Consider the following 27,636-nt stretch of genomic DNA (forward strand, 5'->3'; position numbering starts at 1 on the left):
GAAAGTCTTGAGTCATTGTAAGCCTAGCTGAGACATAGACCAACATGCAAGTTTGAGTGATAATTGAGTCAATTTCTATTGTAAGCCTAGCATACATAGTTGAGTCATGTCGAGTTATGTTGAGTCATATGGCCGTAATTAAGGGGGAGTGTTAGAAATTGTAATTACTCCCGCATGTGGAGTTACCTAAACATAGAGAGTGAATTAACTAAGTGATTGAGTGATTGAGTATTTGAGTGTTAGTCAAGTCGAGTTAAGTGATAGACGTGTGGTTGCATGTGGATGCATGTCAAGGCGAGTAACTAGTTAGAGAAGTATAAATACCCTTCACCGGGTTCATTGTAATCATCATGTTTTGTGTGTGATCAATAAAAGAGCAACAACTTGTGTTTTATGTGTGAATTATTTGTGGTTTGTCTCCTCCGCCTTTCCAATAGTTCATTACACACGATATTTTGATTCTAATGAATCTTCCTTTGATCCCTTCACTTTTGTTTCAACAGCCACATGTTCTAGCTGTAGTTTAAGCTCAGAAATTGATATGCATTCAAAAGGATTTATAACCACATTTTACAAGCTGATATGCAGCGTCAAGATTCTTATGTGAAATGCCAAGAATGGTTTAGCCAAGGGATCGAATTAGTTGAAATGAATGTAGCTATTAATTATTTATTGATAAAATGATTTTATATTCATTTGGAAAAATTAGCAAAAATGAATATTCATTAGCGAAAAAATGTTTTTATATTAGTAATAAAAATTACATGAGAACAAAAAATGTTTTTATATTCATTTGGAAAAATTATCAAAATTACATATAATACATAGTATAAACAAGGAGCCACTGTTGTGGCGCTAGTCCCTGCCGGTTAATAAAACAGTTTGGTGAGTTATTATTATGAGATTTAATTTGTGTTTAATTTGCATTATCATCAGAGTTGGTTTGCATTACTAGTGTGGTGTAGGCATGCTTACTTGTATTAAGATTTAGTGAATTGGATAGCGAATTGTTGTATGGACATTTTGACTTTATGCAAAGAGTGAAATATAATGAACTTTGCGTTTGTTAAGTAAGAATTGTGATAAATGTAAGATTAGTTTTAGATGTAATTTTCCAATGTGTCATGATTTAGAAAATGTTTAGATTAATAATTAAAATGTAATAAAATTTAAGAGTGAATCATGGAAACCTTGACGGAAAAAAACTATAAAAGGTAATAATAATGCATTATAATGTATGGAGAATTAGAGAGTGTTAAAGTAAGTTATGTATTTTAATAAGCATGGGGTATAAAATATATTTAAATGCATAATAATGAATTCATGGTGCATAAAAGATAGAATTTTGTTATTTTTTTACATTTGAATATTATGGAAATATTCATAAAATGATAATGAGCAAATAAACATTATTATGAATATAAATTTGTTAATTAAATCCGTGGTGGAGAGTGTTCAATATTTAGATAAATGATTGTCGAAAGTCAAAGAAGAACTTAAGCATTTAAAAATTATGGAGTCTTGAACCCATGATTGAAAGATTAGATATCTAGTAACATGTTTGGAGATAAGTGATACCATTCAGGTTAATGTCAATGATTGGGGAATTATTCCATGGTCAAAAGAACAAAAGATATATTTATTTAAAAATATTGTTTATCATAACTTTAGTGTGAACTTTAAATTTGTCCAATTACTAATTGGCAAAGAAAATAAACCCTGCATCTAATTTCTAATTAGTAATTTGTTGTATTTAATTAATAATTTGTTGTGATGCAAAAGGACATGACTTTTGGTCTTTTTTATAGTTTTGGGTTAGTAAATATAGAATCTAAGTACAATAGCAAAGTAATTTTGATAAGTTTATTTTATAAATTAAAAACTAAAATAAACAGATTAAAATTAAAAAAACATTTAAACTCTACGAGGTGAAATGTAAATTGATCATGATCTGCAAGAAAAAATTCATTATCTTTTGGTGTTGTATACTCTTGCTTTCTGCAATATCTGTGTTCCATTTAAGTAAGTTAGTTTTTTATTGAAATTTTTTCGAAGTGTAATGAAAGGACTTACATCACAGATAAACAGATGCCATTAAACATAGTTGTTTTTCTATTTTGTGATTATCTTAATTAGGGAGTATAGTTTAATATAATTCATTTATTTGGCATAACATAAGCATAGGAGGTATGATGACATATAGAATGACGAAAATTGGGATAATTGAAAATAATAAAAGAATGGAGATTGACTATACCACTTCAAATTACTCTATTTATTAGTTAGAAATAATGTTTTGACAGCTTGATTTTTTAAAAGCTGTTATGTTATTAAACTTTATACCTGGTGACAAGAAAGGCTTACCTTGGCATAAGCTAATTATTGCAGGTTAATACAACTGGGAGAAATGATATTACATGTTATAAATTATGAAAGTCATATTCAATTAATACTGTTTTAAAAAATACATAAGAGTTCATTTCAATGTGGGAATCTTTTTATTCAAGGAATTTTATTTCTTTGTGATTGGAAGTGTAATCTTTCCAGTATGAATACTGAATAATAAAAATATTATAGGAAATTTATACTTAGTTAAAACTATAAATAATTTAATAGTTATAATTAAATATGAATGGATAAGCAGTATTTAATATTATATGGATAATTTAAATCATAAAATGCATTATTTATTTAAACATCAAAGATAGAGTGTGATATTATAATTAAATAAAAATAAATAATAATAATATTTTTATATTGGATCAGAGATATTGAAATTTAATTATAATTGGCATGTTTATCATGATTAATAATAGTAAAAAGTGTTTAATCATAATTAACATGGTTGTGATGCTAATGCATGGTCATCTCGCTAATCCATGGTCAAAATGGTCAATCATCATTAAAATGGTGAATGATGGTAAAGCATGCCCAATGTAGTTAACAAATATTAAAAATAAACAAACCCAACTATTAAATAAATGAGTTCAAGTAACTAAATATAGTAGATAGAAAATGGTGAATGATGGTAAAGCATGACCAACATGGCTATCAAATATTAGAAACAAACAAACCCAAATATTAGATAAATGATTTCAAGTAACTAAATATAGTATATAGTAATTTATATTTATGAAACTTGTTCAAATTGAATTATAACATTGATTTTCTACATAAAATCAAATATATAACAGATAAAGAGCCCAATTTATTAAACATTAGCATAATGAATCAAGAGCCATAGAGACAAAATAAAAACTGCCAATGCCAATTTTTATCAACTAATAATTAATGCAACATTCGACTAGATGAATGTTCAGATACAAGATGATCATTTAAGAACATAGGATTTGTGCTGTAACATTTTGTCATTCTGTCAATACAATGTCATTTTGTCTGCAATGACAACACTTCATTCCAAGTCTGCATGTTTCAAAAATTTCAGTTGAAGGGGATCCCATGGAATTTGCAGAAATTTATGCTTCTTTATACTAGCTTAACTGCTGAATTTTAACAAGATCATTTCCAGACTTTCCTAGAATGGCTGCAACTGTGCGTTCAGATGTTACAACTTCAACTGTAGTTTTTGTGAGAAGCTGACCAGCTGCTGTCACACTACCAAAGGTGATATACAATGCCAAGGACATTAGTACAGAAATACTGATCAGCAAAACCACTATGATAGCAGCAATTGACAAAATTTTGCAAATGTTGTGTACCTTTCAAATCTGGCAGAAGTTCGTTGACGAAGAATTGGGTCCTCAAACTCAGAGAAATTGCCAATACTGTTTATATTGCGATTTCACTGAATTTTGAAACAAAGCATATAGTTAGTACTGCAGGGGTTCGTGTTTGCAGACAGATTTATGGTTAATTATCTTAAATAGAAATTTAATTGAATCAAGGAATCTGCTTTTGTTCTAAGAAATCAAAATCAAAAAGTAGCAACAGAGGGACAGTAGACGAATTGTTGGCAAATGTTGGAAAATGTCGGAGGGAGATCAAGAACTGCATACAAAATTGGTGCACTTGTTTGCTGTGGATTGCCTGAAATTTCAATCAGTGATTCAGATTTTCCTGGTCCAACTTCAAGAAGATTAACTTTGGCATGAGAAATCTGACCATACAAAGAAAACATGATCAGTAAATAAAGTCTGTTCATAGCAAGGCATCAACAATTGATCTTGTTATTTGAGCATGCAAGAGTCCATGGTTATTTGAGCATTATAAGTTAATGGCATTCTGGTTGAATACTGAGGGTTTGTCTTAGCTGTGGTCGGCATGCGCTGTGGTGGTTTGATCGGCGGCCAGCTGTTCCTCCTCGAGATGCTGGAAAGTTCGGCTTGGGTTTTACTGTCTTCGTGACCTTTGGGTTTTACTGTCTTCACGGCCTTTGGGTTGGTATTGTTACTTGCTTGTTTAGCTCTGCAGTCTGTGCGATTTTTCGTCTGCGGTGGAGTTCCTGGTTGCTCGGGTATTGTTACTTGCTTGTTTAGCTCTGCAGTCTGTGCGATTTTTCGTCTGTGGTGGTCTTGTGGGTGGACAACTCTCCCTCGTTGAGATCCTGGAAAGTTACTCGACTTGGGTTTTACCGTGTTCGCGCCCTTTGGGTTATTATTGTTACTTGGTTGTTTAGCTCTGCAGTCTTGCCTGCTTCGTAGGTGCAGCAGTATTGTCTGTTTGTTTCCCTCAAGAGTCCATGGTTATTTGAGCATTATAAGTTAATGGCATTCTGGTTAAATACTGAGGGTTTCTCTTACCTGCATGGCTTTTATGAGTGATATAACCTAAGTCGAACCAAGGTTTTGCGGCTGGAAAGGTTCGTTTTGGGGGTGGAAAGGTTTTGGGGTGTTATTAGGGGCCTCGCATCGTTCGAGGTGAAGGGCACGTGGTCCGATGACTCCCAAGCGGTTGTGTAACGTTGGTATGAATCGGACCGTGTTCGCGCCCTTTGGGTTATTATTGTTACTTGGTTGTTTAGCTCTGCAATCTCTGCGATTTTTCGTTTGTATTTGTTGTATTGTCTGCGGTGAAAACACAATGCGGTTTCTGCCTGACGTGATACTGTGGGCTTGTCTTAGCTACATGGGTTTTATGGAAATTTCTGTAAATGTTGGTTTCGACCGGCATTTGGAGCGAGACGACCTGGGTGAAGCTATGGCGTGTATTCAAGGTTTTTCGGTTGTATAATTTATGTGTATGTTTACTTTGGTGCATAATGTTTTTTTAAGTTTGTAATTCTGTTATGGATGTATGAATATTCGACTCTGATATTACTCCTAGAATGGAAAGTTGCTTTGTTGACTAAAGCTGTATAAGACTAAAACACATGCCTAAGATGGCTTGTTGCAGCTTTGCAATGTTGATGAGATCTGTTTTGATTTGCAAAAACAATTTATTAGAAAGTGAGTATTGTACATACCTGAACCAACTGATCAGTTTCGAAAGCATACCGAGGAAGCTGTTCTCTTTGTAATATTGTAATATTGGCAGCTGTTGTGTGCCTCATATCAGAAGTCAGTGCAGCACCCCTGCCAATTAGACAACACAATTTCAAAATAAGATCAAGTTGTTGAAACGTACTTTATCATATGCAATCCTATTACTGGTTACAGAACTGTATCTGCGATCAAACTTCAGATTCACGCTAACTAGCTAAACATGAGAATGCACAAGGAGAGATCAAAAGTGTGAGGCTACAAAGCCATAAACTTTTGGAACAAGGCTTGTAGCACGTGCTTTTCAATGAGGTCTAATAGAAACATTGGCTGAAAATATTGCACAATGCTGAGGATGTAGGCAATTAAATGCAAAGAACCGACTAGAAATTTTAGGCACGGGTTTCATAAAAACGTTTAAGTCCCCTTGCCGAAGTACTCCAAAGGTAGCTTCTGCATACACAACACTGTGTGTGAAGTGCACTTCAAATGATATAAAAAATGAAATGGGTTGAGGTAAACTTACTGCTTCGACATTCTTTATCATGCTTATTTTAAAAGCTTGCATCATTTTATTTATTATTTCTAAATAACTATGTGTCATGATCTTTCTTTTTTTATTCTCGAGTCAAATGAATGCAATTAAACTAAAACAGAATGCACACAGAATCCAGAGTAACACGTAGGAAAGTTTTAGAGACATATATGTAAAACCAACTGAAGCACAAAATAAATGTACTTTCACGTTGAACTCTGAGCGGTTCTGTTTTAGAAGATAAAGAATTGCAAAAAAGTCATTTCTATGTATATCCGAATCCAACAGAATTTGATGCGGTGCTCCATGCGATGGAAAAATTTGACAACTTAGGTAAGCTAACAGAAATATTTGGGAAAGAATAAACACATGTGACATCATCATGATGCTCTGTCACGAGTTGCACTTTATATCATCAACTGCAGTTGCTCATGCAAATAAACTAGTTGAGTCAAAATAGTAGTCAAATTATGCAAGACTGAAATAACATGGAAGTGTAACCTAAAACATCTCAACTCAATTTTGCATCTAATAATATCTTGATCCATAAATAAAACAAAGATGTCTGGATATGGTATTTGCAAAAAAACCTGAAATACTTGCAAACAGAAAGAAGCATCAAATAGTTGCAGATTGTACTTGCCTTATGTGAGCAGGGAACAACACAATTTCAAAATAAGATCAAGCTGCTGAAAGGTATTTTATCGTATGCAATGGTATTACTGGTTACAGAACTGTATCTGCGATCAAACTTCAGATTCACGCTAACTAGCTAAACATGACAATGCAGAAGCATATTCATATTACTTTTGCATTTGTTCTGGATGTGAAGGGCAGCATGTTCCTGCATTTTATAATCTGTAGAACAAATAGTTAGTTAGAATAAAATGATAGCATTGTAAATTGAAGAGAGGACATATTTGAGAGAAAACATGTTAAGGAGTTATGTGAACTAAGGTTTCTTGTGCAATCCTTATATCATGTACAATGTGTCAAAAGCTTGTTTAACGTTAAAAAGAGTATTTGATTGACTAAAGCTGTATAAGAGTAAAACAGATCTCTAACATGGCTTGTTCCAGGTTTCCAATCTTGACAACATCTCTTTTAATTTGCAAAAACAATTTACTAGAAACTCAGTATTGTATATACCTGAACCAACTGATCAGTTTCGAAAGCACACCGAGGAAGCTGTTCTCTTGGCAATATTCTAATATTGGCAGCTGTTGTATGCATGATTTCAGAAGTCACTGCAGCAGTGCTGCTAATTAGAGAACAAAATTTCAAAATAAGATCAAGCTATTTGAATGTACTTTATTTAAGATTAAAAGGAGTATTTGATTGACTAAAGCTGTATAAGACTAAAACAGATGCCTAACATGGCTTGTTGCAGCTTTGCAATGTTGACAAGATCTTTTTTGATTCGCAAAAACAATTTATTAGAAAGTCAGTATTGTATGTACCTGAACCAAGTGATCAGTTTCGAAAGCACACCGAGGAAGCTTTCCTGTTTGTAATACCCTAATATTGGTAGCTGTTGTGTGCCTCATATCAGAAGTCAGTGCAGCACCCCTGCCAATTAGACAACACAATTTCAAAATAAGATCAAGCTGCTGAAAGGTATTTTATCATATGCAATGCTATTACTGGTTAGAGAACTGTATCTGCCATCAAACTTCAGATTCATGCTAACTAGCTAAACATGAAAATGCAGAATCATATTCATATTACTTTTGCATTTGTTCTGGAGGTGAAGGCCAGCATGTTCCTGCATTTTGTAATCTGTAGAAGAAACAGTTGGTTAGAATAAAATGATAACATTGTAAATTGAACAGAGGACATATTTGAGAGAAAACATGTTAAGGAGTTATCTGAACTAAGGCTTCTTCTGCAATACTTATGGCTCTATAACAGCAAAACAGATCTCTAACATGGCTTGTTCCAGTTTTCCAATCTTGACGAGATCTGTTTTAATTTGCAAAAACAATTTATTACAAAGTCAGTATTGTACATACCTGAACCAACTGATTAGTTTCGAAAGCACAGTGAGCAAGGCGTTCTCTTGGTAATATTCTAATATTGGCAGCTGTTCTGTGCTTCATTTCAGAAGTCATTGCAACAGTGCTGCTAATTAGACAACAAAATTTCAAAATAAGATCAAGCTAAACAAGCAGAACAGGAACCCCACCAACAACAAATACAAACTTCATATTCATGCTAACTAGTCAAACATGGCAATGCACAAGGAGAGATCAAAACCATGAACCTACAAAGTCATGAACTTCTGAAATAAGGTTTGGACTTCAAATGATATAAAAAATGAAATGGGTTCAGATAAACTTACTGGTTTGAAATTCAGCATTGAGTCCGAGCAAGAATACCAATGGAATGAGTGGAAGCTACCAGAAATGTATATTAGCCATTGTGTCCTTTGTGCTTTGTAGATTGGAAACCATGTGAGCATTGTTCAGATTGTAAACTGCAAATCATGTCAGCAGTCTCCAGATATATGGCATATTCAGATGGTCTGTGGGATAAATTCTTTCCTGGTAATGTTACCGGATTTTATGCAAAGTAGTTACCCTGTAGCATTTGTTTCGAAAATATAACTCTACGTTTGACTTTGAATCAGATGTGTTTAGGAACATGGAAAGAATTTAAGCAAATTGTAGAGCTAACAGTAAACAGAAACATAGGTAATATAAAACAAAACCTTTCGAGCCCAAAACTTTCATTTGGCTTAAGGTTATAATGCTATTATAATGAAAAATCATGCGGATCAAGCAACGGTCAGCAATTGATCGATTGCATATAGTCCCAGGGAAGGACTAATAATACCAAATGCATTATGTCATAATTGCATTTTCAAACAACATATATTCATTTTAAAGTCCATATAGTTTGATGCTATTTATAAAGTCTAGCTTCAAGCATGTTGTAGAATGCGTTCGATCTCAAATACAAGACAGAAACACAAACAATACAAATAGACATGTATAAAGACTTTCTAGGCCTCTTTCCTAAATCGTTAGCTACACTCTGCAACAAACAAAAACTAACATAGCATTCAACCATAACATAGGAGGAGACAGAAATGACTAGCCGATTCAATATACAATTTGTCATTTAATCAATCTATGGAATATTTGGTGTTTGCATTCAGCAGCTGTAGATACAAAATTATTGCTCATCTGATGTTGCATTTGTTGTATTCAATGATATAATTTAAACCAAACATGGTACTTTTTAAGATGAGACAAAAATATACATACAAAAGCTGACAAGACAATCTCTCGTTGTCAAGCTTGAAGCATGATGCAGAATGCGTTCCATTTGAGATAGAGAACAGAAACAGAAACACTAGAAACACATATGCATAAAGACTTTCTAGCCTTTTTTCATCAACTTTTGCGTTACATATTCTTTGTAAATGACTCAAAATTGCAAGTCAAATACTTGTATTATCGTGAGAGCATAATATGAAGAAACATGTTCATATTACTTTTGCATTTGTTATGGATGTGAAGGCTGCCATGCTCCTGGATTTTGTAATCTGTATAACAAACGGTTAGTTAGAACAAAATGATAACAATGTAAATTGAAGAGAGGACATATTTGAGAGAAAACAAGTTAAGGCATATGTTGATGTACCTTCCATTTGTTAGTTGACATGTAATAGCTCACTATCTTCATTGAGTGTGAACTTGCTCTGAATTTTGAAGTCACGTAAGATGTAAACAGTGGTAGCTTTCTGTTGCAAATATGTCTCATATGACATTGATTTTAAATCAAGAAGTAACTCATGTAATAAGGGCTCCCTGATAATGCACTGGACAAAGTTATTTGTAATGGATTCTATTACAGCATTTATACAATGCTTGTAGAGGAAAGGGCAATTATCATTGCATTGTGAACAGAAAATTGTTGCATTGGCTATTGCTATGGATGAATTCACTGCGCAGTTACAAATTGCACAAACAGGTTCGAAAGGAGTTGAATATGGATTTGTTGCGGTCAGAATACCTTCGACCTATTTATAAAACATTCAAACGTTAATTTACATTATTACATGCCAAATGCAAATGCAGCAAAAACATTATTATTGCTATACTTACAGCATAGGTAGATGTAGTTAGTTTTGTGAGATTGTTGAGTGCATCTGTGTTAAGTTCAGTCATGAACGTTGACTTCGATGCTCTGAATATTGTTTCTGTTGTGTTTACCTTTTTTGTTAAATTTTTGAAAAGAATGAGCGGAAAGTGTCCTTTTTGCAATTGTTTTTCCATTGAAAGGAAAAATTGTTCATATGTGTCAAAGAGTTGCAACTGCAGAACAGAAATTGCTATGTATTGAAAAATACAAAAAGTAATATGCAACTACATTGTTCATATGCATTGAAAATTTGCAATTGCAGAAGACAAATTACAACAACTATGTATTGAAGTGATGCATGTTATGTACTGACAATTAGGAATAACTAACATCTGAATACCTACAGTTGCATTGTCGTTTTCAGAATCTCCATCTTTGATATGGAGTATGTAATGCAATCCAACTCGTTTGGCAAGTGTAACGGCAGCAGCGATTGTGCCAATTGGGTACATTTCTTTTTTGTTTGCAAATTGCCTAATGGTTGTATTGGGAATGAAGCGATATTCTTTGCAAACTTCAGGTACAGTTTCTATGATACTTGATTCATTAAGCAATATTATTTTGTCACAGTCACCGCGATCATAAACACTTTTAGGCAATATCCTGAAGTTTGTAATTGAGATGCTATTGCCTTGCAAAATTTTGTGTTCATGTCGCTCCACCAAATGTGCAGGTACACTCAATGTTATAGTCATCATTCCTTGAGCATCTGTCAAATCAGCTCGCAGTACTTGACGTGATTTGTTTGCTTTATCAAGGAATGCACTATAGACAACCATTATGTCTCCAACAAATAGCTGCCCAATTTTACGACTATTGAGATCTTCAATTGATACTTTAATTGGCAGTATCTGTTTTTGCCTATTAAAATTGCCTAGTTAGAAATTGCTATAAACATTTGTAGAATACTATGTTTCTGCTAAAGACTAAATAACTAGAAATAGATTAGAGTGTTGTGTTTCATATGCATACCTTTTTGATGTATCATTTTGCACATTTTTTGAATGAAGTTTGGCTGCGATTGTTTCAGTTGGGCTAACACAGGCAAACGCATGGTTCAATATGATGTGGATATTATCACATGTATTTTGTGATAAGCAATCAATAAAGAAATTGTGATATGTAACCTGTACATGTCTTCTTGCTGCATTGTTTGCGGGGACTTACTACTAGTGCTTTCTTCACTCGTCCAAGATTTTCTAATTTATATACATTTAAGTATAGATATGTAAAAAGAGAAGATATATATAGTAAACACTAATCTGACATATATACATTTAAATATAGATATGTAAAAAGAGGAGATATATATAGTAAACATTAATATTTTAAATAGAAAATAGCATATTTGTATAGTTGTCATACATACCTTTTCAAAGCAAGTGGTTGGTTTGCCTTTCCTAATTGACTTATGTGGCCTATTTCTTCAGTTGTTTGTTTTCCTTTTTCAGGATTTATGCTATGTTATAGAATAGGAACATATATTTAGTTCAATTTCAAAGAGCATATAGAAGTAAACAGTTAACAAGGAACATTAAAACCATAGAACCATACATATGTAAAGATAGAATGGATATATACTAAACATTAACATTCTAAATACAAATTGGCATATTTGTATAGTTGTCATAGACATACCTTGCTGAACATTATTATTCTAAATACAAATTAGCATATTTGTATAGTTGTCATAGACATACCTTTGCAAAACAAGTGGTTGGCTTGCCCTTTCTAATTGCGTTATGGATTCTATTTCTTCAATTGTTTCGTTTCGTCTCTGAAGATTTAGGCTATGTTATAGAATAGTAACATATATTTAGTGCAAACTAGAAGTAAAAAGTGAACAAGAACATTAAAACCATAGAACCATACATATGTAAAAATAAAAATAGAATGCATATATAGTAGACATTAATATTCTAAATACAAATTACCATTTTTGTGTAGTTCTCATAGACATACCTTTGCAAAACAAGTGGTTGGTTTGCGCTTTCTAATTGGCTTATGCATTCTATTTCTTCAATTGTTTCATTTCCTTTTTCAAGATTTATGCTATGTTATAGAATAGTAAGACATATTTAGTACAAGTCAAAAGAACATATAAAAGTAAAACTTGAACAAGAAGACAAGATCCATAGAAAAGGAAAGGCAAAAAGAATATACTCTGTTTGTTTATGTTGCATGTTGTTGTTCTTTTTTCTTGGTCGTTCTGTTCAATTGAAAAGGGTTTTACTAGCAGAATCTGCATGCATAAATAGATGAGGTCATATCTGCAAATTTATGATAGGATAGTTGTGTTGGTTAATTGAAAAGGCTGTCTTTGGCATAAGTTGCATTGATCAATACAGAATGCCATATATGTAAATGTAGAATAGAATGCATAGTATGTATGCTGTTATCATTTCGTTTACCACAAAAAGATATTGTAGTATGCTTTAGTAAAATAGATATGGTAAAACCAATGAGGTATTGCAAAAATGTCAAAATTTGGAATTTTGTAAACTGTTTCATGTGTATATCATAGGTCAAGGACAAGAGATATTATATCATGGTCAGACCAATATGCATCCAATACGAAAATTCTATACTTTATATTGCCTAGATTTGCCCAAACATGGTCAATCAATGATTTGTGCATGCTATTAGTTTTGTCAACTAGGAAATGAAGATTGTAGTTTTGCATGTAGGTTTCTAGCTGCTTTGTTTTTTGATTGCAATGCACCATATCAATATTGAAGTCCCCTAGTATAACTATGATATTGTTTGGATCTAACTGGTATAAGGCTTTTGCAATGACGTTGAGGATATTGTTTAGGTTTGCATGTGGCGATGCATATATATTGAGTATTGCAATTTGTATTGTGTGAACTTTTATTTTTGCAAACAATGCTTCTACAAAGCAGTCTTCAAAATGGGTATGTTCAAGGATAATGATATTTTTCTTTATCAATATCATTACTCCATGCTTAATGCAACTTGAGATGTAATTGAAATTTTTGAAGTATTCATTTTGCATAGACAACAACATATGTGTTTCTTGTAAGCACAAGATATCAGATTGCATTGTGTCATAGTCATTGCATATGTCAGTAAGATGCGCATGAAGATTGCGAGTGTTCAATGAAAGAATAAAGATGGATCGCAATGATTGTATTGATGAACAGTCATATTCTAGTTGCCATTTTGCAGTGGTTTGCAAACGTTGCATTTCAGAATTTACTTTTTGCTTGACCTTGAAGTTACTATGTTTAAGAGGATTAAGCAAATACAATGATTCTATGTTTCTGACACGTGATAGTGCTGTGTATACTAGGCCATGCACTTGTACTCCAGTAGGGTCGAATGCAAGCCTATCCAAGGTTAAGCCTTGTGATCTATGTATTGTGTGTGCACATGCAAGTTGAATTGGAAATTGTTTTCGGATTTTCAATGGCGCCATCTTTGATGTCATAGGCATTGGTTTTGATATTCGCAATATTGGTGTCCAATCATGTGCTATCTCTGAAGTGTACAAATGACCTAGTTTTCTAGATTGTCGATGACCAATATTAGGGTCATGGAACTTAATCCATAGAACATCGACCTTATTTGTATGGGTATATGCTTTAACTATTCCATCTGCACCATTCACTAGCCCATCTGGTGCATCATAATTGCAAGCATACATTTCAACTAACATGTTCAACTTTATCAAAAGCTGTGGAGGCAAAATAGCCGTATGTTGATGAGCTGCGAAATTGTCGCTATTCTCCTCATTTTCGTCAATTGCATTAATCAAAATTTCTTTGCCAGGCATTAGCATCAACATTTTCTTGTTATGCATTGCAACATCTTTGTTTTTGTAAAATAAGTAGGGAAATGTTGGATCATTTGGTACAGGGCGCATGCAACTTGTATTCATGTATGTTATATCGTCAGATGTTTGACAATTTGTTCGCATTCTATTTAACACTGATATGAATCTCTTATTTGTTTGTCGCATCGTCATATGCAATTGGAAGCACTTGACATTATCCTTCCAGAAATCATGTGTTATTGTTTCATTGTTGATTGTTGGTTGTTCAAAAATAAGAGAGTCTTGAATAGGTTGTGCTTGATAGAAATCACCACAAAATATGATGTCAATGTTCCCAAAGTATTTTGTTTGGACATGTTTTATGTTTCTGAGTCTATTGTCAATAGAATATAAGAACCGACTTCCAATCATCGAGATCTCATCTATGAAAGCTACTTGCAATTCTTGATATAGCTTTGATAAGTTGTCCAATACTTCTTTGCTCAGTGAGAACAGTTGAGACTTTTTAAAAGGCATTAGCAATGCAGAATGGATTATTGTTCCACCTGCATTATATGTAGCTTTTCCTGTATATGCTAATATTAGACCTTTTGGTTTCATAGGATCAGTTGTGTTTTGTGAATCATAAATTCGTATAAGCATTTGGAAAATCGCTTTTGCTGTGAGCGTTTTACCTACACTTGCTCCACCTGTAATAAAAAGGTAAATTGGTTCCTTGGGGTTTTTTTTTTTTTTAACTGCAATGTCTTTTACAATTGCTTGTTGTTCTTTGTTCAAGATTCTTCTAAGTTTGTAATATTCATTGTTCTCCATTAAAAATGGATGGGCAGTAATTTGAAATCCAAGATTGATTTTTTTCTTCATTTCAAATTGTTTTGGAAATTGCAAGTCCGACTGCAAATCATATTCCTCATAATGGGAATTGTTCTCTTGGTTTTGCATATTCATTTCGTTAGTATTCAAAGAACTAATTTGCTCATTTGTTGCAGTCTCTAAATCACCCCATGTTGGATTGATGTTATATGTAAATTTGGCTTCATTAACTTGAATTGTTTTTTCATGTAATGTATATGCAGAGTGCCACGTAGGCAATTCTTGTTTCAATGTATCTTCACAATTTTCAAATGGCATATATAACAATAATTTCTCTCGACAAAAGTTTTCAATATCATTGTGTTTGTTATATTTGACAAATCGTATAACATTTGGCTTTTTCCTTTTAGATATGGGTTTGCCATTTTTCTTGTAATTTGATACAAATTCTGCAAGGCAGATTTTGCTAATGGAACTTGGTCGTCCAATGTAGTAGTCAACAATGGAATGGCACATAACATCTTCTGAATCATCAGGTTCTTGTTTCAAAAGAATAGGCAGTTTAAGCATAAACGTGCGTTCATCAACTGGAGACGTGTTCACAAATATACATTCCCTTGAGCTAGAATTCAATGGCAATGAAAGTGCTATATGCACTGCTTGTTGAGCTGACATTTGCTGTAGATTGAGTAATGTATTTCCAAGTTTACGAATCATTTGCATAGCGTCAATTTCATCTTTCTGATGCTCTTTCCGTATTCTTCTAAATGCATTTGCCATAGACTTGTCAATTTTGGTCATATATGAACTACAATATGATGCTGCAGCATATGCATTTAGCACAAATTGTGCATCTGTATTTGCATTCCATAAAGCAGGGATATCGTTTGCAAAACTGTTATTCCAAATGTGAGAAGGTTTTCATTTCAGGAAAATTGTTGGTTGCTTTACTGTATGTTGCAATAGTTCTATGTACTCATTTTGTAGTAGGCCTATTTCTAGGAGGAAATCGTCATGTGTTGTTGAATCATTGTAGTTTGTTTGCTCCAAGAATGCAAAAAACGATATTGATTTCTCTACAATTTTTTTATTTTCTGCATTGGTTGGTTCAATGATCATTGTTGATTTCATTGGTGGCATGGGGAAGTTGTATCTGCAATTTGAATTTTTTCGCTTCTTACAACTTTTTGTATGGTGATGTTTATGCAATTTAGCAACATCTGGCTCCAAATGATCTGTATTACAAGTGATGTAATTGTCAAGAAACCTCTCAATTTCCGAGTTGCTTTCTTTTCCATATATTGGAGCATTCTCTATCCATAACAGTCCATGTTCATGTTCAGTTCCTCTATTTTGGAATTCTGTTACAAAATAGTAATCAGATATTTTTCCAAAGAATGTAGTATCTTGAGATATCAATCGCTTTATAGCATTAATTCTATGTCTATAGTATTGGCTACATGTGACTGGATATTTTCTTATAAGGTAGTCAATGTCATCATCTTCTAATATATCAATAGCATTTTTATTTGCTTTATTTCTAAACAATGTGACAAGTGTATCTACTAATGGTTTCCATCGATGTTCTGCACTTGTGAATGTCACAAAGAAAGTTGGAGGGCCCAGTTGTCGTATCATTGCAAATATGTTTTTCCTAATTTGTTCCAAATGGTCAGAAGATATGCGAATGTTTTTGAAATCTATGTATCCAATGTCAGTTTTCAATAACTTTTCCAAATTTGCTCGATACTTGACATCTTTCGCTAATATTTTCCTGCCTTTTAGTTGTCCTTTTCTTATTCGCACCCATATGCAAGAAAGCACTTTATCAATTATTATTCGCATTGTCTTGAAAAACAAATTTGTTGTATGATATTGGAAGTCACCACTTGCTTGTAACAATTCCCATTGTACATTTTTTTGGTAACTAAACCTATTTGTGATGTCATGATCACATGCATCGCCATAAAATAATGTTGGAAAGTTCATTTCTTCTGCATATTTTTCCTTGAAGATGCCTAATGGTCGTTGTCCTTCAGCAGGGGCCACTTCAATAATCTTGTCTTGCAGATCGTAGATGCGTTGTGATTCTATTAATCCATGCACCAATGTTTCAGTAGGTGTTTCATTATTTGCATCACTATCTGTATCACTTTCATTGTCACTGTTTGAATTTTGTACAATGTATTCATTATCCTCTTGTAAAACATGCGCCCAATTCTCATTTATACAAATGTTGCTAGCTTTATAAAGACTTCTAGAACATAGTTCGTTCAATGCCTTCATGACAATAATCGGACGTACTTTACCTGTTTGGTATGCATTTTTGTATTGCAATCTTCTTTTCAATGCAACTGCAATTGTCATTGTATCATTTAGATATTGTGGCAATGCTTTTTGCACAATGTCCATATGAACTGGTACATTGATAATTGATCCTGTTAAGCCAATTTGTGACCGTCTATGTCCCCATTGTCTGATTTGTGCAAATGCAATTCTCAATGACACAAGTCTTTCTTCTAGGTCTGAAAGTATATTTACAGTTGGCAATGAAATGTTACGTCTTATTTGTTCAGGTGCTGCAAATTGTGGTAGCTTTCCATTCTCGAGTGCTTTGTTGCAAGAAACACATATGTTTTCATTGCTAAAGGTCCTATTGTTCAATGTCAAATTCATATGCTTTTCTTGCAAATCTGTAGTGAAGAACCTAATATTTTTTGCAAAATGCAATTTGTTACAAACTGCACATGTATTCCTAGGCGTGTCTTCAACTTTTTCCATATAAATTTGTATTGCATTTTTCTTTCTTGACTTCTTATTAGAAAATGGTTTTTTGCATTTGTCATTGCATTTGCGTTTTGTACGTATGAATTGCTTTAGCTTGTGATAATTCAGCCTACAATCCTTAGTTGGTTGCATTTGCTCTAAATGACATGCTATCTCAAATGCAATATTATTGCTAAAATGTACTTGAGATATACATTGCTCTTTTTCTAGTACATGCTCATGACGCAATTGATTACAAACATCATTTGCTTCCATGCACAATTGTTGAGAATTGTGAACATATTCTTGTATCATTGCATGATAGTGAATATGTGATGTATTTGTCATGAATGACAAGATGTTAACAATATCATTGCATCTCGAATAAGCGCAACTACAGTTGACAAAGCTATTAGTAACAGAGGACCATACTTGGATATTGACTTTGAATATGACAGATATCCATTGTAGACAAAATGGTCCGCCTTCCACTTGTCCTTTTTCATATGGCATTGCCATATTTATCAGATATTGTTGCCAGTTGCTATTCATTGTATAGTGTATCGCATCAACTACTAGGTATTGCTCTAAACAATGCAATGCCTCTTGATTCTTATGCATAACTGCATTGCAAAAAGATTGCACAATGTAAAGTCGCAAACACTCTGCATTGAACTCTGTTGCTACTAAATAGCAAATTGCATTAAAGAGACTGTCACCACAATTAGATGTCACTTGCTTTGCAATTGTTAGTCCATTTAAAAGCATATTATTTGCAATGTGCATCCAATTGCTTTCAATATCTTTGCAAATAGGTGATAGGTAGATATTAGACTGGTTGCAAATGCAAATTGGAAACTTTTGGTAAACCAATGGTTCATAATGACCACTAACAGGATTTGCATCGTGAAAGAGAATGCAATATGGAATTGCATTTTCATGTTGATTAAAGAGCAAATATCTGGATTTTCTTGTCAATGACCAAACTGCAATTGATATATCTAGCCATTTAGCTAACCAACGTATGCAAAAGGTATCACCCCATAAACCTCGTTCAGACTCCTTTATATTTGTAGATGCAGAATAACACATTTTATGAAGATATGTACCAATATCATTAACACCATGTAACTCGTATAGGAACTCAGGTGCTAGTTCATATTGATATGACTGTATTGCTTCAACGTCATTGTTCTTTAAGCAAAAAAGAAAGTGGTCTATTAACCCATTTCGCAATTCATTTGAAGTATAACGAAAATGTAGAAGCATTTCGAACGAGTCAAATAGACAATCTCCTACAGTATATGAAAATGCATTTAGTCTAAAAAGACCATTTCTTTTTAATACAATATCAATGTTCTCAGGCAAAATGCATTGCAATCTGAATTTGTAATTGTCAACATCTATTATTTCTTCCATCATTTGCAATTGCTTACCAGAGTTGGCTTTTGCAATTGTCTTGTACAGCTTTGCAAAAAATATTAATGAAGTTAGCAAAAACTGAACATCACTGTTTTGAACAAAATGTATGTATATAAAAAAAATAGGCTATTGCATTATCTTGGTAAACAAATATCAAATTTCTAGCAACAAGCCATATTTATAAATAACAAAGAAATTGGAAATGGAAACAATGCAAAGACATAATGAAAAAAATGGAGCATAATTCTAAGAATATTTGTGCAAGTTAACAAAAGGGAACAATCGAAACACAAAATGAAGTTAACAAAAGGAAGCAATGGAAAGACAAAATGAACAAATGCAACAGAACTTTAAGTATATTTCTGAAAGTTAACATCATTGTCAATTGCATTTGTCAAATAAAATAACCATGAGGCTATTTATGAGTTTTACATAAGTGGTCCACCAATTCAACTGTCAAAATATAAAAAGTATTGTCTCTGATTTGTGCTAGGTTGCAACTCCAACATATTCCAAGGTAAAAAGTTTCCTGCTATTCGTTATCAGACTATGGTTATACTATATGGATCTAAACAGAATTCAAGGATCAAGGAACCCAAACAAGGCATTCAGAACCAGATACGAGTACTGCATAAGCGTACTTCCATAACGCTTCTCAAGAAGATCCATCATTATGGGACGCTGCAGGTATGATCCATATAAATGATGAACATGTAATATGTTCAAAGGACAGCTTTGGCAAACACAGCAACAATCTGCCTAAGCAAATTGTCCCAAGACTGTTGGCAATTGTGGCATGTGAAAGAACATGCCCAAAAATTACAGATCTTTGATGATTCAGAAATTGTGGTGAATTGGATGAATGGAACAAATTCATTGGATAATTATAAACTTCAACCTATATTTCAGGAGATTCGACTTGCTTAAACAGAGTATTTAACACATTATGTTTGAACATGTTTACAAAGACAGGAACATGGAAACTGATGGACTGTCAAAAGCAAGATTACACTTGGTAGCATGAGCTTGGGCCATTCAACAGAGAGTGGAAGGAGAGCTGATGGAATGTCTTTTAAATGTCAATATCTATATGTATAATTTTTTATGGCACTGTTTATGAACATATCTAGGACCTAATTCTTTATGAGACAAAACTGGTTTCAAACCTGTGATGTATGTCAGAATGACCATGACAGGGCTGTCATATTGACATTTTTGAAAACTGGTTATGAAGCAACATATCTTCTCAGCCATACTTTTATCACTTCCTATGCTTAAGCATATCTCTATATCTATATTTTTTTATGGGACTGTTTATGGACATATCTAGGAGCTAATTTCTTATGAGATAAAACTGGCTTCAAAGCTCTGATATATGTTAGAATGACTATGATAGGGCTGTCATATTGACATTTTTGAAAACTGTTTATGAAGCAAGATATGTTCCCAGCAATACTTTTATCAGTTCCTATGCTTAAGGATATCTGTGAAATGCAGAAACATATATAATAAATGTAATTTTGTTTTCATAATAAAATAATTTTTTCTCTCTGAGCAGAATAAGGTAGTTGAACATCATATCAGAAGCAATCTGGTTATAACTAGCTAACATGAGATTTTAATCTAAGGTTTAAATAGACAAAATGTCTTGATACATCATTATACGGAGCTAGTCGCATGCATTACTCAACTTCTACTTGTTGCAATCATCTCAAATAATATTATTGTTATGATTATAACAATTGATAATATTAATATTAATATTAATGTAAACACAGAATAAACAATGACAATTTCAGATTTGAATTCCAATATAATTGAATGAGAGAAAAAATATAAATGACTGAATACAGCTTAAATATCTATATTTTTTAAAACAATCACAGAGTAACTCGACTATAAATCTAGAGTAACTGAACCATAAACCTACACAATGCAAAAATTAAAAGCCTAACAAATTCACAAAAAGCAATTAATAGAAAAATTGACAAAAAGCAATTAGTCGAATAACACCGTACCTGGAACAAAGCCGACCATTCAAATTCCTTCTTGTCTAGACCATATTCATGCACAACAGAGCCTGTACCAAGAACCACAGCTTCACCTAGGTCATCTCGGCCCAAATGACAAGGAAGTCACATGGTGCTCGAAACTGACATTTACAGGAATTTCCATAAAACCCATGCAGGTAAGAGAAACCCTCAGTATCACGGAAAAGCTTATAATTTTCGCAAACGAAACATTTCATCCAATATATAAACAACAGCAAACGAACAACATCTAGTACCAATATAGCAAACTTTCGATTCAACACTTCTTAACAAAGCAAATGAACTCAACACTAACTAAATGAACTTAACAGAGTTGTTAACAAAGCAACCTTGCGTTCTAGGAGTAATATCAGAGTCGAATATTCATACATCCATAACAGAATTACAAACTTAAACAAACATCATGGACCAAAGTAAACATACACATAAATTATACGAGCGAAAAACCTTGAATACACGCATAAGATAGGAAACCGTGCAGTTACAAAACAGACTGCAATCTTCAATATTTTAACATTTCAAACAGTTCAAAAACCCCAATTTATTTAGATCTTCATGTGCAAAAACAGTTCAAACTACAAAAGACTGCCACTCAATCTGTACCAAGAACCATAGCTTCACCCAGGTCGTCTCGGCTCAAATGATAAGGAAGTCACATGGTGGTTGAAACCGACATTTACAGAAATTTCCATAAAACCCATGCAGGTAAGAGAAACCCAGAGTATCACGGCAGGCAGCAACCGCATTGTGTTTTCACCGCAGACAATACAACAAATACAAACGAAAAATCGCACAGATTGCAGAGCTAAACAACCAAGTAACAATGATAACCCAAAGGGCGCGAACAGGGTAAAACCCAAGCCAAGTAACTTTCCAGGATCTCGAGCAGGGACAGTTGTCCGCCGATAAGACCACCACAGCACATGCTGTAACCCAAGTCAATTGTAAATCAATCTGAATTTATTGCCAAATCAATTGTATACTGTCCGATTCATACGAGCGTTACACATCCGCTTGGGAGTCACGGGGCCACGTGCCCTTCACCTCGAATGATGCGAAGCGCGTAATAAGACCCCAAATCCTTTCCACCCCCAAAAACCTTGGTTCGACTTAGGTTATATCGCAAGTATAATCAAAAATCGCGTCGGTCAACCCAAAGTCAGCGATCTATCGATCGCATATAGTCCCCAGCAGGGATCACAGAGTAACTGGACTATAAACCTAGAGTAGCTGGACCATAAACCTACACAATGCAAAAATTAAAACCCTAACAAATTGACAAAAAGCAAGTAATACAAAAATTGACAAAAAGCAATTAGTAGAATAACACCGTACCTGCAACGAAGCCGAGCGTTCGAATTCCTTCTCGTCTAGACCATATTCATGCACAACCCAGCCTGTGCCAGTACCATGAGAAAATGTGCAAATGACGAAATTGGTTAACGAAGTCTGCACACAAAACCCTCAGTATTCAACCAGAATGCCATTAACTTATAATGCTCAAATAACCATGGACTGTTGCTTGCAGGTAACAAAAACCCTTAGTATTTAACCAGAATGCCATTAACTTATAATGCAGTAGCCGAACTTAACCTCTAAACAATACAACCAAGAATCACAGCTTCACGCAGACATTTACCCAACTTTCCATAAAATCCATGCAACTAAGACAAACCCTCAGTATTCAACCAGAATGCCATTAACTTATAATGCTCAAATAACCATGGACTCTTGCATGCAAGTAACAGAAACCCTCAGTATTTAACCAGAATGCCATTAACTTATAATGCAGTAGCCGAACCTAACCTCTAAACAATACGGTAGCCGAACTTACCAAAGCGACAGCACACAGTCGAGGGATACAAGCCGCACCTGGAACAACAGAACCGCAACCAAACGTTTGCGATAGAGTTAACCGAGCAGGCAGGAACCGCATTGTGTTTTCACCGCAGACAATACAACAAATACAAAGGAAAAATCGCAGAGACCGCAGAGCTAAACAACCAAGTAACAATAATAATCCAAATGCCATTAACTTATAATGCAGTAGCCGAACTTAACCTCTAAACAATACAACTAAGAATCACAGCTTCACGCAGACATTTACCGAAATTTCCATAAAACCCATGCAGCTAAGACAAACCCTCAGTATTCAACCAGAATGCCATTAACTTATAATGCTCAAATAACCATGGACTCTTGCATGCAGGTAACAGCAACCCTCAGAGCACGCAGGAACCACATTGTGTTTTCACCGCAGACAATACAACAAATAGAAAGGAAAAATCGCACAGACCACAGAGCTAAACAACCAAGTAACAATAACAACCCAAAGGCCGCGAACAGGGTAAAACCCAAATAACCATGGACTCTTGCATGCAGGTAACAGAAACCCTCAGTATTTAACCAGAATGCCATACAGTAGCCGAGCTTACCAAAGCCACACCCAGCAGGCAGGAACCCCACCGCAGACGAAAAATCGCACAGACTGCAGAGCTAAACAAGCAAGTAACAATACCCGAGCAGGCAGCAACTCCACCGCAGACGAAAAATCGCACAGACTGCAGAGCTAAACAAGCAAGTAACAATACCAATCCAAAGGCCGCGAAGACAGTAAAACCCAAAGGCCGCGAAGACACTAAAACCCAAGCCGAACTTTCCAGCATCTCGATGAGCAACAGCTGGCCGCCGATGAGACCACCACAGCACATACCGGCCACAGCTAAGACAAACCCTCAGTATTCAACCAGAATGCCATTAACTTATAATGCACAATAACCATGGACTCTTGCATGCACGTAAGAGAAAACCTCAGTATTTAACCAGAAGACAAACCCTCAGTATTCACAATAATAATCCAAATGCCATCAACTTATAATGCAGTAGCCCAACTTAACCTCTAAACAATACAACTAAGAATCATAGCTTCACGCAGACATTTACCGAAATTTGCGTAAAACCCATGCAGCTAAGACAAATCCTCAGTATTCAACCAGAATGCCATTAACTTATAATGCTCAAATAACCATGGACTCTTGCATGCAGGTAACAGAGCAGGCAGGAACCGCATTGTGTTTTCACCGCAGACAATACAACAAATAGAAATGAAAAATCGCACAGACCGCAGACCTAAACAACCAAGTAACCATAATAACCCAAACGCCGCGAACAGGGTAAAACCCAAATAGCAATGGGCTCTTGCATGCAGGTAACAGAAACCCTCAGTATTTAACCAGAATGCCATACAGTAGCCGAACTTACCAAAGTCACACCGAGCAGACAGGAACCCCACCGCAGACGAAAAATCGCACAGACTGCAGAGCTAAACAAGCAAGTAACAATACCAACCTAAAGGCTGCGAAGACAGTAAAACCCAAGCCGAACTTTCCAGCATCTCGAGGAGGAACAGCTGGCCGCCGATGAGACCACCACAGCGCATGCCGACCACAGCTAAGACAAACCCTCAGTATTCAACCAGAATGCCATTAACTTATAATGCTCAAATAACCATGGACTCTTGCATGCAGGTAAGAGAAACCCTCAGTATTTAACTAGAAGACAAACCCTCAGTATTCAACCAGAATGCCATTAACTTATAATGCTCAAATAACCATCGACTCTTGCATGCAGGCCACACAGTAGCCGAACTTACCAAAGCCACACCGAGCAGGCAGGAACTCCACCGCAGACGAAAAATCGCACAGACTGCAGAGCTAAACAAGCAACAATACCCGAGCAGGCAGGAACTCCACCGCAGACGAAAAATCGCACAGACTGCAGAGCTAAACAAGCAAGTAACAATACCAACCCAAATGCCGCGAAGACAGTAAAACCCAAGCCGAACATTCCAGCATCTCGAGGACGGACACCTGGCCGCCGATCAGACCACCAGAGCGCATGCAACCACGTGCCCTTCACGCGCGCCACGTGCCATTCGCCTCGAACGATGCGAAGCGCGTAATAAGACCCCCAATCGTTTCCGCCCCCTAAACCTTGGTTCGACTTAGGAAATATGGCAAATATTTCCAAAAATTGCGTCGGTCAACCCAAAGTCAGCGATCTATCGATCGTTTATAGTCCCCGGCAGGGACTAATAATGAGTAAAACTAAATATCAAAATTCATGGGCAGAACACTTTTAACAAAGAAATCCGTTGTGAAAAATTTACTTGATAAGGGGAGGGGGAGCAACTTTAAAAATTCGATTCCCATCGAGAATACATGGTTTCGAATAGAAACCTATAGTCTAGCTTTGAGAAAAACCAGGGTGACCAACTACTCATTCTTGAAGTAGATATTCCCAACGCAAATAGAAACTGATTTGTAAATTGGGACAAAGAAGTTGTTGGATACCTATAGTAATAGGTTTCATATTTCATGATTGGCAATGAGAAAAGCCAAATATGCTCTGCTTTGGTATCCCAAAGATCCCATGTTTCCTAGAAAGCAAGAGCTGGGTAAAGTGTTTCAAGTATTGAGGACCTTATTTCAATTTTTGTGGATGATTCAACAGTTTAATCTGGATCATGCCATGTTTCAATTTTGAGTTGTAGAATAGAGAAAGAGGTCTGTCCAAACAGCTTAATCTTGGCAGACAAGTAGTTTAGGTAGAGAAGCAAAGGTTCCCAAAAGTTTAATCTGGGACCTTGGAAGACATAAGGGTAGAAGTAGATAGAGAAAAAGAGGAAAAAGCCAAAGAAAAGAAAAGGCAATTGAGGGTTGCAAGTCCAAGTGCCCCTCCAAGAAGAAACAAAAAATGCTAGGCAAAATAGTTGGGTAGGCAGTTATGGTTGCAGAAAGAATATGATCACCATTACACAAGTATCAATAGGTCTCTTGCCAAGGCAATTAATCTATCAGCAAACAAAGTGGTGAATTCCATGAAATTACAGCAAAGAGCATCACTAACTTCTTCTTTTTCCCTCTCTACTCCATCACTAACACCCCCTTTCTAAATTCCCCTCCTTCATTCATATTAACTCCTAATTCTACTATATAACCTCCCTTATCTTACCCCACCCCTAATATTATTAACACTAAGGTGTATAAAACCCCAAATCTTATGTATATTCCCTCCCCTAGGCATAATAGCCGTGTTTTTTTTTTTTTTTTCAAAAGGGGCCAAATGGCATCTGGCCACTTTGGTGAACCTTTTCCACCCTTTTTCCCCTTTGCTGCAAGTCAATTTGCCTTCAAATCACCTCTGCATTGCTAAAACCCACTTTCCAAACCCATTTTGCCTATAAAACCTTTGCAAAGGTCAAAAGCCCGCCTCTGGCACGTTTCCCAATCCTACCGCATTGTGGTTCAATCAAAACATTTGCAAAAGCCCACATAAAACCCACAAATTTTAATTTTTCCGCCCGCAATATCAATGGCGCTTGTTTCCCCTCCGCCAGCCGTCGGATTAAGCCCATCAGATCCGACGGCCTACAGCAATATCGGAGCACCTCCCGTGGCCGCACGTTAACTTCCGGGGAAGTGACGTTGCGCCTCGTCACGCCTCCTCCACGCGTCGGGCGCTAAACCATCTCGGAGCCCGCTCTGACATCCTCCGCGCCGTACCGTAACCGCCCCGGGAGACTGCGACGGTTAAGGCCTTAACCGTGACCGTTGCACGTTAACCGCCACCTACCCGCCGCTAATTCACCGCCACGTCTTTCCCTGCCCGTACCCGCTTACGTTATTGGCCCACCTCACTGCTGACTGGGCTGCCACCTCGCCGCACCTTTGACCAGTCGCCCACTGCCACGTCGCCTGATGACGTCAGCTGACGTCACCTCACCATGACCCACCAATGGCATCATGCTGACGTCAGCAGAAAAAAGCGCCAAATGGTAAAATGACCCATATTTACCAAATTTTCCCGTGTTTTTACCATTTTCACTGTGTTTTTTCACTGAACGCTCTGCTTGACCGTTCGAGCTCGAATTTTCGCCAACCAGTCGATTTGCCCGGGCGACCTCCTCAAAAAGCACCTGTGCACCTGTGTTTCAACCGCTGCTCGTCGAATTACAGGTATTTAGACCATTTCGCCCTCCTTACGACCTTCCTTAAGCTTAAATTTGCTCAGAGGGATAACAGAACCATAAAAGCTATATTTACACCGTTCATTTCCCTTCACTCATCCACCATTATCATTGTGAGGGCCAAGAAGTACCTGCAGAGCTCTAGAAACCTGCAATTCCCATTAAACCTCTGTAATTCTGCGTTTTCCCGGCAGAATTGCTAATAGACATAATTCACCCTGTTAGAGAGTTCAGTTACACCACAGAGAGGTTCTACCACTAGACTCCAGTAGTATTTCAATTGCTACTGAGAGAATTCCCCTTGAATACTCAAAACCTCAACTGTTTCCACAGAAGACTGTCTCCAGACTGTGTTTTCACCATTCCACCTGTCTATTTACAATTCTGGTAACTTGAACAGCTATGGAGACCCCTATTGCACTGAACATTAAGCCCATCAATGCACCTCACCAAGAACTAGCATGGAAAGCCCTGGGGGACATGGACTACCAAATGCTGGATTGGTTTCCCATGGGAACCAATGGGAAACCAATTATAATGTGTTAATGATGAATGAACTAAGAGCCCAGCACCTCAGTGGAGCAGATATCTTGGGGATTTGGGAGTCAAATTTGCCCATATACAACCTTCCCCAAGTC

This window comes from Pinus tabuliformis, chromosome 2_2 (genome assembly GCF_031772625.1).
Source record: "Pinus tabuliformis cultivar Carrire ecotype Pingquan chromosome 2_2, CPIR1, whole genome shotgun sequence".
NCBI lineage: Eukaryota > Viridiplantae > Streptophyta > Pinopsida > Pinales > Pinaceae > Pinus > Pinus tabuliformis.